The sequence below is a fragment of the Podarcis raffonei genome, chromosome 7 (assembly GCF_027172205.1).
Source record: "Podarcis raffonei isolate rPodRaf1 chromosome 7, rPodRaf1.pri, whole genome shotgun sequence".
NCBI lineage: Eukaryota > Metazoa > Chordata > Lepidosauria > Squamata > Lacertidae > Podarcis > Podarcis raffonei.
Window position 1 is genome coordinate 32,587,194 of NC_070608.1, and position 17,008 is coordinate 32,604,201.

A 17,008-nucleotide genomic window follows, 5' to 3' on the forward strand; every position below is an offset into this window, starting at 1 on the left:
CCAAACCCCAGGTATTTTTGAGGTCCTGAAGTTTGTTTACAGTGCTGAGAATTCACTCTATTGAGAATGTCCCATTGAGTTCTATGGGGAGGAATGCAGCCTAAAGCATAGAAGCTTTATTTGCAACAACAACAACAACAATAATAACAGTTTTGTCAATTTATGCCCTAGATTGGACAAATTTTATAAATGCAAACGTGAAGCAAGATTTAGCTTACGCACTTCAAAGCTTCCATTACTTTGGGGTTATTATTTAATTTAATGCCACTCTTGATCCAAGGAACTCAGGGCAGCATAAAGACCCTCTCCCATTTCACACACAAACACACACACACACACACACACACACACACCAGCAGTCCTCTGTGAGATAGCTTTTCCGGACCAAAAACTCATAATTTCAGAATTTGGTTACCAGGGGGGAAATTCAAGACTGACAAAATGAAGCACAGGCAGTGACCATTTTGAGCGTGTTCAATTGGCATGCAACCAGCAGGCATCAGAAGTTCTGACTCTTGGACAGGGACCTTCCTAATCGGCACAGCTGCTGAGGTGTTATGGAATGTCTATCAACATCCCAACTCTTCAGCAGTTTTGTGGTGTTGTCTTTTAACTGTCTATAGCTCCATTCAACCAGATGGGGAGACATTCAGACAAGAGAGAAGGCAGCATGCTCAGAATGGAAAAACTGAGGGGGGTGTGATTGGTGTGTATTTGAGAGGCAGGCAGACAACTACAAAGAGTAGCAGTGTCAATAGCATTGTGAGTGAGAATAAATAGGGAATAAACTCAAGAAGTATTAATTTATACCATTTTTGTGTCTGTCCGCTGTATCCTTTCTTCTTAATCTGCCTTCTGTGGGCCACTTTCTCTTTCTGCTCCTCACCCCAAAGAAAACATTTACAGTAACTGCAACCAAATTATTCTCAATCATCGTATTTGTTTTTCTTATGGAGATTTCAGCGTCATGCTCTGTGGTCCAAGTTCCCATATTCCAGTCAACAAACAAATGACATCTGGCTTCTCTTTACTTGGACAGCAAAGATGCTTCCTGTTGCCTTTCTTCCTACTTAAAATTTTAAATTGCAGAAACCAATATTCTTAAAAATGAGTTTAACAATCCATCACAAAGCCACATAGATTATTAGTCCTTTATAATCAGACTACTTTGGTAGTTTTAGGCGGCACTCCTTAGCAAAGGATTTTTGGGAAACTGATAGGGTTATCTTATTTGTGATTATGTGACCTGATACTGAGCTACTGGGAAACAGTAGGAAAGTTAACCAGGAAGGTCAGGCCATGGCAGAACATCACTGCTAAAGAATACAATTTAATTACTGCATAGATAAATATTTTGGAGAGGGAAATATTCCATGGACACTGGATTGTTGACCTTTTCTCGGCAGACATGCCAATTTGCTATCAAATGCGAATAATACTGGGTTGTATCCAACTAGGTTATGATCAGAGTAGACCCATTGGAATTAATGAACCTAAGTGAGCCATGTCCATTGATTTCAGTGGGTGATACTTAGCTAAGTTTTACTCTGGGGGGGAAAACCCATTGAAATTAATGGACCTCACTAAGGGAGCAATCCTAAATACAGGAGGCCAGCATACTTTACACTGGCTCAAGTTAAGCTAGCATAATGTATGCCAGATCCAAACTCCTTTTAGCAGCAGGGCTACTGCCAGCTGAGTTGGCCTAAGCCTGGCAGAGGGAAAACAAGCCTTTTTTCTGCCAGAGTAAGTTTCGCTGGGTTGCCAAGTCATGTGACTGAGCTCAATGCAGTTAAGAACCAGCATAAGTCCCCCTTTACCTGGTCCTGCCACTCTCCTTCAATGAACACATGCCTCAGCTCAGATGGCTTCACCTTAGCTAAGCTCGGCTGAGGAAGCCATGCCAGCATATCTCCAGCTGAACTGCCTGTGACAGTTGAGAGCAAGTTGGGACCTGTGGCAGTGAGTTCCATAGTTTAACTGTGCACTGAATCTGCCAACATTCAGCTTAATTGGCTGTCCACAAATTCTAGTGCTATGAGAGAGGGAGAAACACTTTTCTCTACTTTCTCCAAAGCAATGACAAACCTAGACAGCATCTTAAAAAGCAGAGACATCACCTTGCCAACAAAGGTCCGTATAGTTAAAGCTATGGTTTTCCCAGTAGTGATGTATGGAAGTTAGAGCTTTTGAATTATGGTGCTGGAGGAGACTCTTGAGAGTCCCATGGACTGCAAGAAGATCAAACGTATCCATTCTTAAGGAAATCAGCCCTGAGTGCTCACTGGAAGGACAGATCCTGAAGCTGAGGCTCCAATACTTTGGCCACCTCATGAGAAGAGAAGACTCCCTTGAAAAGACCCTAATGTTGGGAAAGATGGAGGGCACAAGGAGAAGGGAGCGACAGAGGATGAGATGGTTGGACAGTGTTCTTGAAGCTACCAGCATGAGTTTGACCAAGCTGCAGGAGGCAGTGGAAGACAGGAGTGCCTGGCGTGCTCTGGTCCATGGGGTCACGAAGAGTCGGACACGACTAAACAACTAAACAACAACATGTATAGTTTTATAACCTTTTATTGTGTCACTTCTCACTTGCCTCTTTTCTAAACTAAAAAGCCTTAAATGCTGCATTCTTTCCTCATACGGAAGGAAGTCAGTCACTCCATGATGTTTTTAAAACTCTATACAATTGTATTCCTAAATAATAGCCTATTGGGTTTTTTATTTGAGTTGATGATGTATTATAAATGTTATTACAGGGACTAGAACATTATTCAGTACTTCACCTGTTTAAGCAGAAAAACTGCAAAAAAAAAAAGTAATAAGGAAAACACTGGTTTGGGATCCAAAAGAGTTTTTAAGCACCATCGATTTCTCCCCAGAGTGTGGGTCACATGTAGCATTTAAAGTCTTCACCAATAAGACCACACGTGGAATACTGCGTCCAGTTCTGGGTGCCACAATTTAAGAAGGATATTGACAGGCTGGAATGTGTGCAGTGGAGGGCAACCAAGATGGTCAAGGGTCGGGAAACCAAGGTTTTTGAGGAACAGTTGAGGGAATTGTGTAAGTTTAGCCTGGGAAAGCGAAGAATATCTCAAGGGCTGTCACATGGAAGATGGAGCAAGCTTGTTTTCTCCTGCTCTGGAGGGTAGGACCCAAACCAATGGTTTCAAGTTACCTGAGAGGAGATTCCAACTAAACATTAGGAATAACTTTCTGACAGCTGTTCAACAGTGGAACAGATTCCCTGTTGACAGGGCTGTCTTAAGCATATGTGGTGCTGGGGTGCAAAGATCCACCCAGTGCCCCCCCCAGGTTGCCCAGTCCCAGGTGCACAGAAGGGTGGAGCCGGCCGGCTGCCTCAGCGTCTCACTGGCTCGGTCGCCCCTGAACTCACGTAGCAGAGCCGCCTGCAGCAGAAGAGCCCATCACAGCACTCTGACCGACGGGCGGGCTCTTCCCTGGACTCAACTCTCGGGCCCCAGACTCTTGGCCTGGCGCCCCTGAGAGCCCAGTGCCCGGGTGCCTGGCACCCCTAGCGCCTATGGATAAGACAGCCCTGGCTGTGGACCCTCCTTCCTTGGAGGTTTTTAAGCAGAGGTTGGATGGTCAACTGTCATGGATGCTTTAGTTGAGATTCCTGCATTGCAGGGGGTTGGGCTAGATGACCGTCAGGGTTCCTTCCAACTCTAATGGGTGTGCTGTAATAAATTGCTTAGACAGTGCATGCTACGTGTATGGAAGGTATCGGGTGGAAAATCATCAACAGGGCCATCGGGGCCAATGGAGAACATCTGATTGTTCTTCAGAGCACACATGCCTTACACAGTTTGTGACTAGTTTTATTTAATAGACCAATGCATAAACCCATTTGCTTTTCTTTGACTTGCATTTTATAACATTTCTGCAGGTTCTGTGATGTGTCTAAACTTATTGCAACTAGTGGTCCTTTGAAGGACTGTTTTTAAACAGCTTCATGTTGAATATACCAAAGAATGGGCCTTTAAACCTTGCTAACAATTCTGTTTTCCTTTACTGAAACAACATCCTTACTCAAAACTAAAATGGCACCCTAGTTTCTTTAGTTCTTAGTGATAAAGAAAAAAGAAGAGATAGAGACCAAGTGGAAGTAATCACTTCCTGGCCCCAGTGGCCATCTGAAAAACTGGAATAGAAACCACAAGAGTTTTTCTCCCATAAATGTCCCTGATTCAGGCATAAATCCAGTGCTGGGAGTTATCCTCATGCTTCCATTTTATATCCTACAAAGGGAAGGCAAATCAAAGGTTTTCATGTCATATATTATGTTAAAAACATAACGAGACCTGTTAAATATATTTATTAGCCTATAAAATGAGAATTGCCTTTGCTGTTGCAGCTGGACTGAGCTTTATAGACAATTCTGCAAATCCCCAAAGTAATACTACAAAGGCCAACAAGTGTGAGCCAATGACAATGTAACATCACATTTATGGTAACTAGTAAGTGGCAAACAGAACTCTGTTATGCATAATCATTCAGATATTTCACAGTTGCTTAAGTCAATACAATCATTGCTCACAGTAAGGTCCAAATACCTTGTTATTTTAGCTACTTTGTATTCATTTAAGGAGTCTCTGCCTGCAAGGATGATCCAATTCACTCTAGCACAATGAAAACACTGAACTTCATGGTGTGTCAATTTCTTCATCTATGGGACTGAATCTTTGAATCCTGTTTTTCATTTTCAACACCACATGGCAGGAAGGCAGGCCTAGGTGACCTTCCTAGACTGTAATAGCCCTTTGTGGCTCAAATGTTGGTCATTTGAATTATCTGTTTGCACATATATAATCAAACTGAAACCTCAGCAGGACTCTTTGTTGTTGGATATCACTTTTAAGGCCATTCACACTTTACTTTTCCCTAACATGGGTGTAAATATTCATACTGGGAAAAGTCACATAGCATGGTCTGAAGACACCTTACTTGAAACTAAGCTGGCCTGGATTTGGATAGTATATGGATAAGAAGTTGCCTGGAAAGCTCATATTCTGTGGGGCCCAGAATGGAAGAAATGGATGGAGATATAAAGTATAAATACAGTGGTACCTCGGGTTACAGACTCTTCAGGTTACAGACTCCACTAACCCAGAAATAGTACCTCGGGTTAAGAACTTTGCTTCAGGATGAGAGCAGAAATCGCACGGCGGCGGCATGGCGGCAGCAGGAGGTCCCATTAGCTAAAGTGGTACCTCAGGTTAATAGCAGTTTCAGGTTAAGAACCTCCATAATGAATTAAGTTCTTAAACCAAGGTACCACTGTAATATAAATAAATAGGTGAAAAAGTAAGATACAAAGACTGCTTCACATATTTACTTTTTCTGATTGAAGGCCTGCACTGGGAAAACGTAATGTGTAAAAGGCTTTACAAGTGTATTTTCTCTCTCTACAGTTATAACATATCTGCATATCAGAAAAAAATAATAGTAGCAAAATGGACATGAAACCTGGAATATAGCCACTGGTCATTCCATTTGTTAAAATCGCAAATAACACATTTCTTTAGCCCTCTCCCTCTCTTCCCATAATTAAAGAACTCCCTTGCCAAGGTTTGTGAAACATTTCCTCTCTGAGGAAAATCTGGGGAAGTCCCCAGAGCGATTGGCAGAAAGTGAGATGTGCACAGTATCTTTATTCAGTTCTATAAATGGCTTTTCCGTTTCACATTCCTGTTTGGAGTGTTCACTGGAGATAAATTTATTTGTCTGTGGGGCTTCTCTCAATTTTACCATCCTGTCGCAACGCTAAGAGCCACAGCCTCCGCCAGTGACGCTGCTGCGCTTAGCAATATTCTTGAGATATTGAGGAATATTTGTCACTGCGTAACGGAGATAACAAAGAAATTGAAAGATGACTTAATAAAATACCAGACTGTCTAGTGGGAGTGAGGTGTGTGGGGGGTGGGGTGGGGGGGAATTCCAGTACTGTTGCTCTACTTCTCATTCATGCTTTTGCCTCATTTTATGTCATGTGAAAGGAAAAGCCCAGCTGAGGTGCTTTCTCTCTCACTCAGCATACTGCCCACAAACTCCCACATACGCTGCAGTTGGAAGAAATAGTCACCACTTAATCAGAGGTCAAGGTCCATTCGGATTGTGCTGCCAAAAGATTGTGTACTGGATTTTCTCTTCTGAATCACTGGCAAGCCAATCAAATAGCATTCTTCTTACCATAATCCTGTCAAGCAGATTGAATTCCTCCTCAGATTTCTTGTAAAGCTGCGGCTGTGTGGATTTGGAGGCTAAATCATCTTATATTGGTACATTTTCATAATTAATGGCCTTTTGTGTATTCTCTTATAGATTAGCTTTTGCAGTCTTCACTGCGGTGTAGCTTCAAGCAGTCTGTTCTTCCTATGCTGCCGGTGGTTTCCTGTTTTATAGGAAAAGCTTGATCAGGTGCCATTGCCATTTCTGTTCATGAAATATAAATAACCATTACCCACCACACACATTTAAATATGGCTTCAGGCCTGAATAAGATAATCAAGAGCCACAAAAATCAGAACAGGAATTAATCTGACAGAAATGAAAACTCTTTTGAATGTACACTCTCAAACCGTACAGTGCTTAAAGGGAAATAAGCAAAACTGAAAATTTCTATCTTCTCCCTCCCTCCATTTGTCTTTCCTCAGGTAATGTCTTTGTATCAGTGAGCCAGTGAGGTGCAGTGGGTACAGCATTAGACTAGGGCCTGGGTTCAAATTCCCACTTAGCCATTAAAGTCCCCGAGTGATTTGGGGCTAGTCACTGTCTCTCGTTCACAGTTTAGCTTTTCTCTATACAGTTATATAAACCCTTTAGATGTGTGTGTGGCTATAAAACAGCTAGTGTTGTTTTATATTCTATTTGCTGTATTGCTGAATATTGGAAAAACCAAATAGAGTTTTTAAGAAATGTACTGAGATGGAGCCTGGCCTGTTTCTTGGGACAGTAATTACCACAGAGAACAAGCTGCAAATCTGCAAGCCCCATTACTTATCATTCATCTGTAGTTTAGTGTGATCAAGAAACACAACTTTGAATGGAACTATTGCAGATAGAATTGGATCAGGCTTTCCTCTTAATAGTGTCTGTCACCAGGGGCCAGGATCTAACCTCCATGCCAATGGGATGCCCTTCTCCTCTTTTACTTTGTAAATGAAGACTTACCATTTACTTTGGTGCCAGCCCTAGACCAAATGGTACTCCTTCCATTTGTCCAACTTTTGAATACCTTGAATTTTTTTAAATGGCTGTTGTAGCCCATTTCCATGACTTTGATGCCCAATTTGCATGCATGATTTATCCCAGTTCTATGAGATGTGATAAGATGTCTGTGTGTAAATTCATCACTCTCTCTCACACACTCTCGCCATTTGTTGAATGGGCACTGAAGCTAGAAATTTTCCCGTGAAAATTTGGCAAGTGTTGCTCAGTTAGGTTGCCTGTATCGTCTGCTCCTAAACCTGTCTCAGATCACTCCTCATATTGATGAGTAACAAATAACTACACTCTGTGACCAGAAATTTGACTACATAAATGTGTAGGTACACAAAATGGTGGCTTTGTACAAACTCAGTCTAAAACTTGGGTCGCTGGCATGTTATCAAAATGATAAATAGATATAGAAAAATGTGTCAGGTTGCTTTTCTTTCTCACTTGATTTCAACCACATGTTTTAACTTTAAGTTGATCCCAACTATGCCTTGTGATGATGATGTCAGATTCAAGTCAGTAATGATGAAGTCAAGAGCTGAAAAATGGCAGGGCCTAATCTGAAAGTTCAGGCCCTTGTAAATCACCGAAGTTGATTATTGTGGAACAATTCTTACTAGGCTAGTTCTTGAGAGATTTTGCACTTATGTAGCCACCTGCTTCACAGTTAAAGAGTGAAAAATTTTCTTGAACGGAATCTTCTGTTCATGCCATTCTTTACAGCTTACATAGTGCAGAGCAGCCTCCCCTAACCTGCTGCCTTCCAGATGTTGTGGAACTCCAACTCCCATGAGCTTCTGCCAGGGATGATCGGAGATTTAGTTCAAAACATTTGATGTTGAATCCAGCCGAGTCAAACACAGACCCATTGAAATTAATAGACTTTAGTTGTCCCATCCATTGCTTTCAGTGGTCTTTTCAGGACATTACTTAATTGGATTCAAGTTCTGGAAAGCATCAGATTGGGGAGGGCTGGTGCAGGATGGATAAGTCAACTCAAATCCCTGGTCTAAATAATGGACTGTCGTTCAGAAGAAAGATTTGTTTGCTTTTTGCTATAGGATCTCAAGATAAAAGCAAAGTTGCCCCATTTTTAATGGCGTTAGCCAAGTCCAGAGAATGTAATTACATAGGAAGCTGCCTTACTGAGTCAGACTATTGGTTCATCCAGTTCAGTATTAACTGCAATGAGTGGTAGCAACTCTCTAGGATTTCAGACCTGGTTCTTTCACATTCATACCTGGAGATGCTGGGGATTCTCTGCCACTTGAGCTACAGCTGTTCCTCAAAAGGCAGAATGCAGTTGATGTTATTGCAGATACTGAATAAATCTGAAGGTTTTTTTACTGTCTGGTTTTAGATTTGTAGATGTATTTTTCTATACAGAATTTTAAAATAGTGAGTGGCTAAACGAGAAAAATGGGCGGAACGGAGCTATAACACCTGGAGCAGACTTCTCCTGCTGTTTTTGGACTGCAGTTCCCATAATCTCTGACCACTTGTTCTGCTAGCTAGGGATGATGGGAGTTGTAGTCCAAAAACAGCTGGAGACCCAAGTTTGGGAAACCCTGACCTAGAGGGCCAAATGTTCTAATGCTTAGGCTCTCCCACATGTGTACAAGTTTGTTACTAGACAGAGATGAGTCTGATAGCATGAGTAAAGGCATCATTTAGACCTTGCCCAACTCTAATTGACTTTTTCAATATTAATGATACTACTACTACTACTACTACTACTAATAATAATAATAATTAGCCACCCATCTGACTGGGTTGCCCCAGCCACTCTGGGTGGCTCCCAACAGAATATTAAAAACACGATAAAACATCAAACATTAAAAACTTCCCTAAACAGGGCTGCCTTCAGATGTCTTCTAACATCTAAAAGCTCTGCTAATACAGTGGTGCCCCGCAAGACGAATGCCTCGCAAGACGAAAAACTCGCTAGACGAAAGAGTTTTCCGTTTTTTTAGTCGTTCCACAAGACGAATTTCCCTATGGGCTTGCTTCGCAAGACGAAACGTCTTGCGAGTTTGTTTCCTTTTTCTTAAAGCCGCTAAGCCACTAATAGCCGCTAAGCCGCTAAGCTGTTAATAGCCGCTAAGCCGCTAATAGCCGCTAAGCCGCTAATAGCCGTGCTTCGCAAGACGAAAAAACCGCAAGATGAAGAGACTCGCGGAACGGATTAATTTCGTCTTGTGAGGCACCACTGTACATACAAAGAAGATGTGGACCCTTGTTTACCCATTACTGATTGGTGACATTTTTGTTTAAAGCAGCCAGGACCTTTCTTCTTCAGTTCAATATGTAAAGAGACTAGGGTGAGCACTTAAAAAGAAGAAATGCCCCACCCCAAAAGGTGACAAAATATGCAGATTTGTATAAAAACTGCATAAACTAATGTATATGTATGGATAACAAATTTACAAATAATTATTATAATTAAGTTAGAAATACAGTACCATAAGCTTCACTAGCCCAATTTGCTAACTTCTAACCAAGGACAGATCCACACCATACATTTAAAAGATATCCAGCCCTCTTAAACTAAAGGTCCCTGGATTCTTTGGAGGAAGTTGTGAATCTACCATTTCCAGTACAATTCGTGATTGCGTGTATTTCCATATAGGACTTTAAAGGTCATCTTAAGGTCTAAACTGAAATAAAATGTAGGGGCTTTTCTCTTGCTTAGTGTGTGGTAACAGGGACTGGGCCTTCTCGATGGTGGCACCAGTTTTTGGAATTTTTTCCACACGGTTGTTTGCCGTGTGCGTACTCTGCTATGTTTTAAGCACCTGCCAATGGCTTTTAGAGGCTCTGTTCTTTTACTGATGATGGTTTTGTTTTATTTGAACCCCTGTCCTGTTCCATTTTCTCCGCTGCTTTATAGTTTTCTATTTCATTTTAGTAATTTGTTTGGATTGATGTTGTATCAGTCTTGTACAGTGCCTTGAAAATATCCAATTGAAAGGCAGGATAAAAATGACTAAAACACTGCAACAGACAGATACAGTAAAACCTGAAAACTTTCCTTCCTAGGAATCGGAGGTTTTCCATGAAAAGACCCATCCTAAACCCTTATGCTAGCGGGAAGAGATTGAATCTCTGTGGTCTCCACTATTTCCCTTTAATCTTGTGTGTAATTACCACAGTGGCGTACATCAAAGGAAGATCAGCTTGAACACACAGTACCACCGCTTTGCAGATTCTTTATAAATACCCAATTTAGGGATGATTTTTGCAAAGATCTATCCAACTGTAAGTACACAATTAATAGTCCCATTGATGTCTTAACTGTGCAGGTTGCTCTCCAGGGAGATGATATATGGAGGGACCTGTCTTGTGATAAGGATTGGTCTTTTGATCTAAGAACAGAGGGTATATATGCAATACAGACTTAGACTGGCTAAACAGTCATTGCCTCTCTTCGGGGATGTCTGTAAACTGTAGGGGATGAGTGTGTGTGTGTGTGTGTGTGAGAGAGAGAGAGAGAGAGAGAGAGAGAGAGAGAGTCATAGGGCTTATTCAGACTTCCTCTTGTCCCACTGCTTTCCCCTGTTCTCCCTGGAGAAAACTGCTCTTTAGCACTCAATTGGAGCAAACGGCAATCTGAGGTTTCTCCAGATTGATGTTTCCTCTGATTTAGCACTAAAGAGCAGATTTTCCCAGGAAAAGCAGTAGGGCAAGGGGAAAACTGCTGGGACTCATGCCTAGAAAGTGTGTGTCAAATGGAAAACCGTTCGAACCCATGCTTTCTGTGTGCATGTGGAAAATAGATCTGACATATGTGTGGGTAATTAACAAAACAATAATCTGGGAGCCTAGATTCAATTTGTAGGGCTCTGAACACTCTCCAGTGGGAGACAGCCCCCAGCAGAGTTATAAACACACTCAGAGTTCACCAGCAGCATGTTGTAGAATATAGGTTGTTAAATTCTTTTGTATATCCCTTTTTATCTGCCTTAAAATGCTTGCCTTCTCTCTGTACCCATCTAGCAATGAACAGGCCACACATTGTTAAGTAAGTTTAAAATGCTTTACTTACTAGATCCAAAGGTCTGGTTCATGCATTATTCCATGCAACAGCAAGGAGAACACAGGTAGATTACTATTGGTTGCAAAATACAGCATATAGTTTAAACAAGCTGTGTGAACTTGGAGCATGTTCAGACATGTCCATCATGGTCAATAACATGGCATGGAGAGAGAGTGAGGAACAGCAGCTTCACTTCCTCACTTCACAGAGGCATGACCTAGCAGAATCTAGGAACAGAACTTTCTGGTCTTACCCCCTTCATGCACTAACTAGCACTCATGCATAGATATGTTTGAGTGCAATCTCCCACATTCTAGGCACAGGATAAGCGAAAGTGTTGATGATCCCATAGAGAGGGTGGTATGTATCTAGCAGAATATCCTCAGCAGCCTCCTGAAACTATATTTTCAGGATTTGGGGCATTACAAAGCTGGTCTAGTGGAAAACAGATACAGCTTTTAGAAGTGTGGATACAGTAATTTCAGAGCCATCAAAAGGGTTGGCATCTTCTAAGGCCCATATGCCAGCAGTCTGCTGATCCCCAGAGCTCCCTCACCCTGCTTAATCCAACAAGAGCCTCTGTTTGCCTTGCTCTCTCATTCTGAGCACTGAGGATGAGTGGCACAAAGGGAGACAACAAGGAAATGGGCAAAGGTGATAGTGGCAAGCTGATGGGGCCACTTGAGGAATCTTGAGCAAGGAACCCACAAAACCTGGAGATGCCACCGAGCCCTTTATGACTTTTTTATATCCTGTGCCCATAATTCCCACCGCTCCCTCCAGAACAGTAAAATACCAGCAATAATAAGGACTTTGAAAAGTTCAGGAATTTTATAAAATAGGCAGAAATCTCAATGGGTGGTGAAACACATGACAATCAGAGTGTGTTTTGAGAAAGTTTTACGAACTTTCATACTTCCAAAGTTTCCTCTTTGCCTTCTCAGTTGCAGACCACTAACTTTCTTGATCACCCAACTTTAGCTGTTTCCCAAACTTCGCTGCTATGCAGGCTCTTAATTGGATTACAGAAACAAAGGATTTAGTTATCCAAATCCTTGAGAGAGCAGGCCAGTGGGAAGTTTTGCTGGAATCATTTTACATCAGTTCTATCTAACTGGTTTGGATGGCAACTTAGCCAACATCAATAAACAAGTTTCTGTGCTGAGAATGAAGAGTCCTTGGTTACACAATAAATCATGTGGGATTTTATTTTTTAAAACGTTTTTAGAAAAGGGAGTGTGGTCCACAGAATCTCCCAACAGGACAGTGCTGCTCGTTTAACTTGTTAGAGCTATATTTCTACTCTGCAGATATATTGATCATTTTTAAGAGATTGCACAATTCACTCAGCCAAGCTTGAGGCCACTTGGCTTAAAAGTGACCAACAAACATTAAATAAAACTTATGTGTCTTTAAACAGTTGCAGGCAGTTTAGCAGATGCTGATTCCTTTTCCACTGTGATGGTCTGACTTTTTTTTTTTAAAAAAAGGCTACCTTCAGTCACAGCAGTTGTTGGACTTTTTATTTATTTATTTTTAAATCCTAGTAATGTCTGGGGAAATCTGGACGTACGGCAGCCCTAATATATCTCCTGTTTACATTAACTGATGACCAAAATTATTGTCCAAAGGCAACAAATTATACATTTTCTAAAGAATCATATACAGGTGTTGTTAATATATGCTTTAAAAAGATCAACGACTATCACTTGTAGCCATGAGAGAGCAAAAAAGCCCAAGGGAGCATCCCCAAATCTTGTAACTATAAGGGAGGAAGCAAATATAATTCCTCATCAAGCCCGCCTGGGGCCAAAGTTTTTAGCCTCAATATTCACTCACTTTCTTTCCTTCACAAATTCTTATCATCATCTGTATATAGCAATCTGAAATTGACAAATGAACAGCCTTCTATTGGGATTTAACTGCAACACTTAGGAGCTATTTTCTGTATTTATTGACCTTTGGCATCCTAAGTGTGTGTGCTTTCTTTATCACTGCTTGATATTCACAATGTTGTTCTGTTTTATTGAACACTTGCAGCTTATATGCTTTGTCATTTTTTACATTGATTATTACATGTTGACATTCATTATCTTTGTTTATTCTTCAGCTGATTCACATTTTTCTGTTGGGGTGACTGGCTTTTTTTTTTTTTTAAATCAAACTGTATATACCAGCTATCCATTTAAATAGATCAGCAGGTTACTGGAAGAAATATTTTGCTATTCCAGCTCTAACAGTTACTCTACTCAAGTCCACGTATTTTCTCTCAATTTCTTGCTGCATGCATATCAGTGTTGCACCAGTAATAAGTAATTACACTTTAAATTCACAATAGTGTTGCTGGTTACAGTAGAGCTTGTAGCCTTTCCATATTTTTAGCAACTTCATTAATCTGCGAGGTTCAAATTTTCTTCTTCTTCTTCTTCTTCTTCTTCCTCTTCCTCTTCCTCTTCCCATCCCACCATTCATTTTAGGTGCTCAGATTAATCTTCCAATCCCCATTTTATCCTCACAAGAATTCTGTGAGGTAGGTTAGGCTGAGAGATCGTGAATGGTCAAAGGTCACCTAGTTAGCCTCATGAATGAGTGGGGATTTTATCCCTGGTCTTCCAGGTCCTAATCCAACACTCTAACCACTACACAACACTGGCTCTATGCCCCACAGTTAATTACTGCTGTTATATCTATTAACGAAGGACTATTTTTTTAAAAATGGCTAGTGAAGACCAATGATTAAGGTTGCTATCTTATACCCAATCATCTGAGAGTAAGCCAAACTTAGCTCAAAGGGGACTTATTTCTGAGAAGATCCATACAGGATTGCACTGTTAGTCATTAACATCTTAATTTATGTCTGTCTAATTCTGAGGTATAAGACTACTCATACATTTTGAAACTCTCTTTCACTCCATCTGGACTTGAACCTTTTGTGACATAGCTGCTACTCTTCTTGCACTAAGAAAAAAATTCTACAAACACTCAGGATGACTCACCAGGAGAAGATGCAGTGATTCAAATAGTCCCATTGTTACTTCATCATCACAACTGGAATTATACCAATTTGTGGTAATGATACTGTGTTTATGCTGCATTTTAGTATAGACACAACCAAATACTTCAACTTCAGATCTGAATTCAGTGCATTTGGGCATCTCAGTGTCTTCAGTTTAAATGCCACATGGGTTTAGTTTTTTACTTCTCTGCCTTGAGCTGCACCTCATCAAGGACCTTGAGGAAGTAATTAAATTGGTTTACAGGTGTTTTCAGACAGATTAACCCCATGAATTTGGACTATTCAAGTATAAGTGTGACAGCTGTAGAGTATGGCCACCATTTTATATTGTGGTATGCATCACTCAAAGGTGCCAAAGACATTTGGCTGCTTCCTTTTATTCATCTATTAATGGCATGTGCTAATCTTTTTTCAGACCCTCTTCCCATATCTGGTTTTCAAAAGGGTCATAGAGAAATGGATAGGCCTGCTTTAGAGTGCAGCTGCTTCTGGTCTCTTCTCTATGATTTCAGAGAAGTGCCCAATGCATACCTGCAAACTCACAAGTTAGCTGATGCATCTTTAGTAGCAAGTAAAACTGGAGTGGCTGAACCGTTACCAGGAGCATACATCACCTAAACATTTGGGGTTTTTCGTATATTAAATTATATACATAGTTGGCATTTACTGACCTATTTCCACTGTCTAGGAAACACTGTTCAACTGAGAAGCAGAGTTATTGTGACCACAATTATATAAATTGCTTCTCTAATGAGAAGAACTAGAGAAGTGGGAGTTGCTTTGGAGTAATCACGCTTAGGGGTGCATTTAGTAATTTTGCTTGCATTAAGTCACAGGATATTGCAACCAACTAGCTAATATAAGACAGTCACCCCCGACTGGGGACCCTCCCCCCCCCCAGCTACTCCCTACCTAGCTGGCCCTGCTTGGCAGCCTCCTTGAATGCTTTTCCTATGCTGGGATGTATTCTCGAATGCTCATACTTCTTGCTTGCCTTGCATGGAGAATAGAGTGGGATGTGTGAGTAAATTAACCTTTGTTGCTGTACCCACTTTTGCTTCTGGACCACCCGCCACGGGCATGTGGTTCCCAGAAGGTTGTGTAGAAGGCAAGGCAGCCCTTGGGCTGAAAAAAAAAACACCCTTTCCTTACGATGAGCCAGAACAATGGACCATATAGTACAGTATTGTGCCTGGCAGTGGTTCCCCAAAGCTTCAGACAAGCTTATTTTCTAGCCCAACTTGAAGATGCCAGGAATTGAACCTGGCATCTTTTGCATGCAGAGAATGTGCCCAACCACTAGGCTACAGACTTCCCTCGGGTGCAATGGTACAAATTATACCTCGGACTGCCTATCCTACATCTCTACCCGTTACTATTTACAGTAAGCATCCTTGCCCTTCTGTATCTTTACTGCTAACAACTGTATTTTCAGACAACAGGATGTCACAACCAATGTTCAGTCGCTGAACATTTGGTGCAGGAGAACCAGGTGTTTTCTCCAGGTAGCATTGGGCAGGGATGGCACAGTATCATATTTTGCCATGGGGGAAGTCGGGCTTATCACTGAGCCAGTGCATAAATTGAAACAGTGAAGATAGTGTGCAATGCAGTTGCACGGTGTCTGTAGCCGCTGTGCAGTTGCAGTACAAAACTGTTATCTCTCTATACTGTATTTGCACTCACCCATCATCACTCTGATGACTGAGCATGCAAGTGTAGCCAGTTTAAAAAGGCAAGTCTGGGAAGCCCCAAGCGAGTTGTCTGACTGAGCAGACAGGCAGGCAAGCAGGCAGAGTGATCACGCATGGCAAGAGGGCTGCTATTCCTTGGTAGTCCAGCACACAAACCCCATCATTGCTATTCCTATCATTGGTGGCAGGGAGAGCAATGAAAGGGGGCAATGAAAGTCTTATGTGTCTTTCAGAGCTCAATTCACCTGTTGACTATATAGCCTTGGAGAAGGAGACATTGCAGTGAATGTAGCTCTGGTAAGCAAACACTGGGCAGTCAGTGAGGTACTCTCCACCTGCCACAAAGCCAGCTTATCCTAGCTCCCTCCATATGACCTGCCTGAAATTAGGACCCCATTCCATCACTTGCATTACAGAGACAGTGCCTTGGATGACACTCCAACCCTAAATCTTAGCCACTTTTATTCAACTTGGTACTCTCTAGATATTTTGGACTTTAATTCTGATCATCTCTGAACATTAGGCATGCTGGCTGGGGCAGATGTGACCTGGAGGGCACAAAGCTGGGGGGGAAGAAGAAGAAGAAGAAGAAGAAGTAGTAGTTTGGATTTGATATCCCGCCTTTCACTCCCTTTAAGGAGTCTCAAAGCAGCTAACATTCTCCTTTCCCTTCCTCCCCCACAACAAACACTCTGTGAGGTGAGTGAGGCTGAGAGACTTCAAAGAAGTGTGACTGGCCCAAGGTCACCCAGCAGCTGCATGTGGAGGAGCGGAGACGCGAACCCGGTTCACTAGATTACGAACCCACCACTCTTAACCACTACACCACATTGGCTCTAAGGGAGGCTGCTAAGGAACTGCTGCTGTTGCCGTCACAAAGGGATCAGGTAGGACCAAGTCCTGGTGTCATCCACATTGCTTTGAAAATGCCCTCAACAGATTTTCCTGGGCGTTTGAGCTTGATGGTTTGTCCAATCTCGTCACCTCTATCAATCACATACCATATCTGTTGGAGCACTT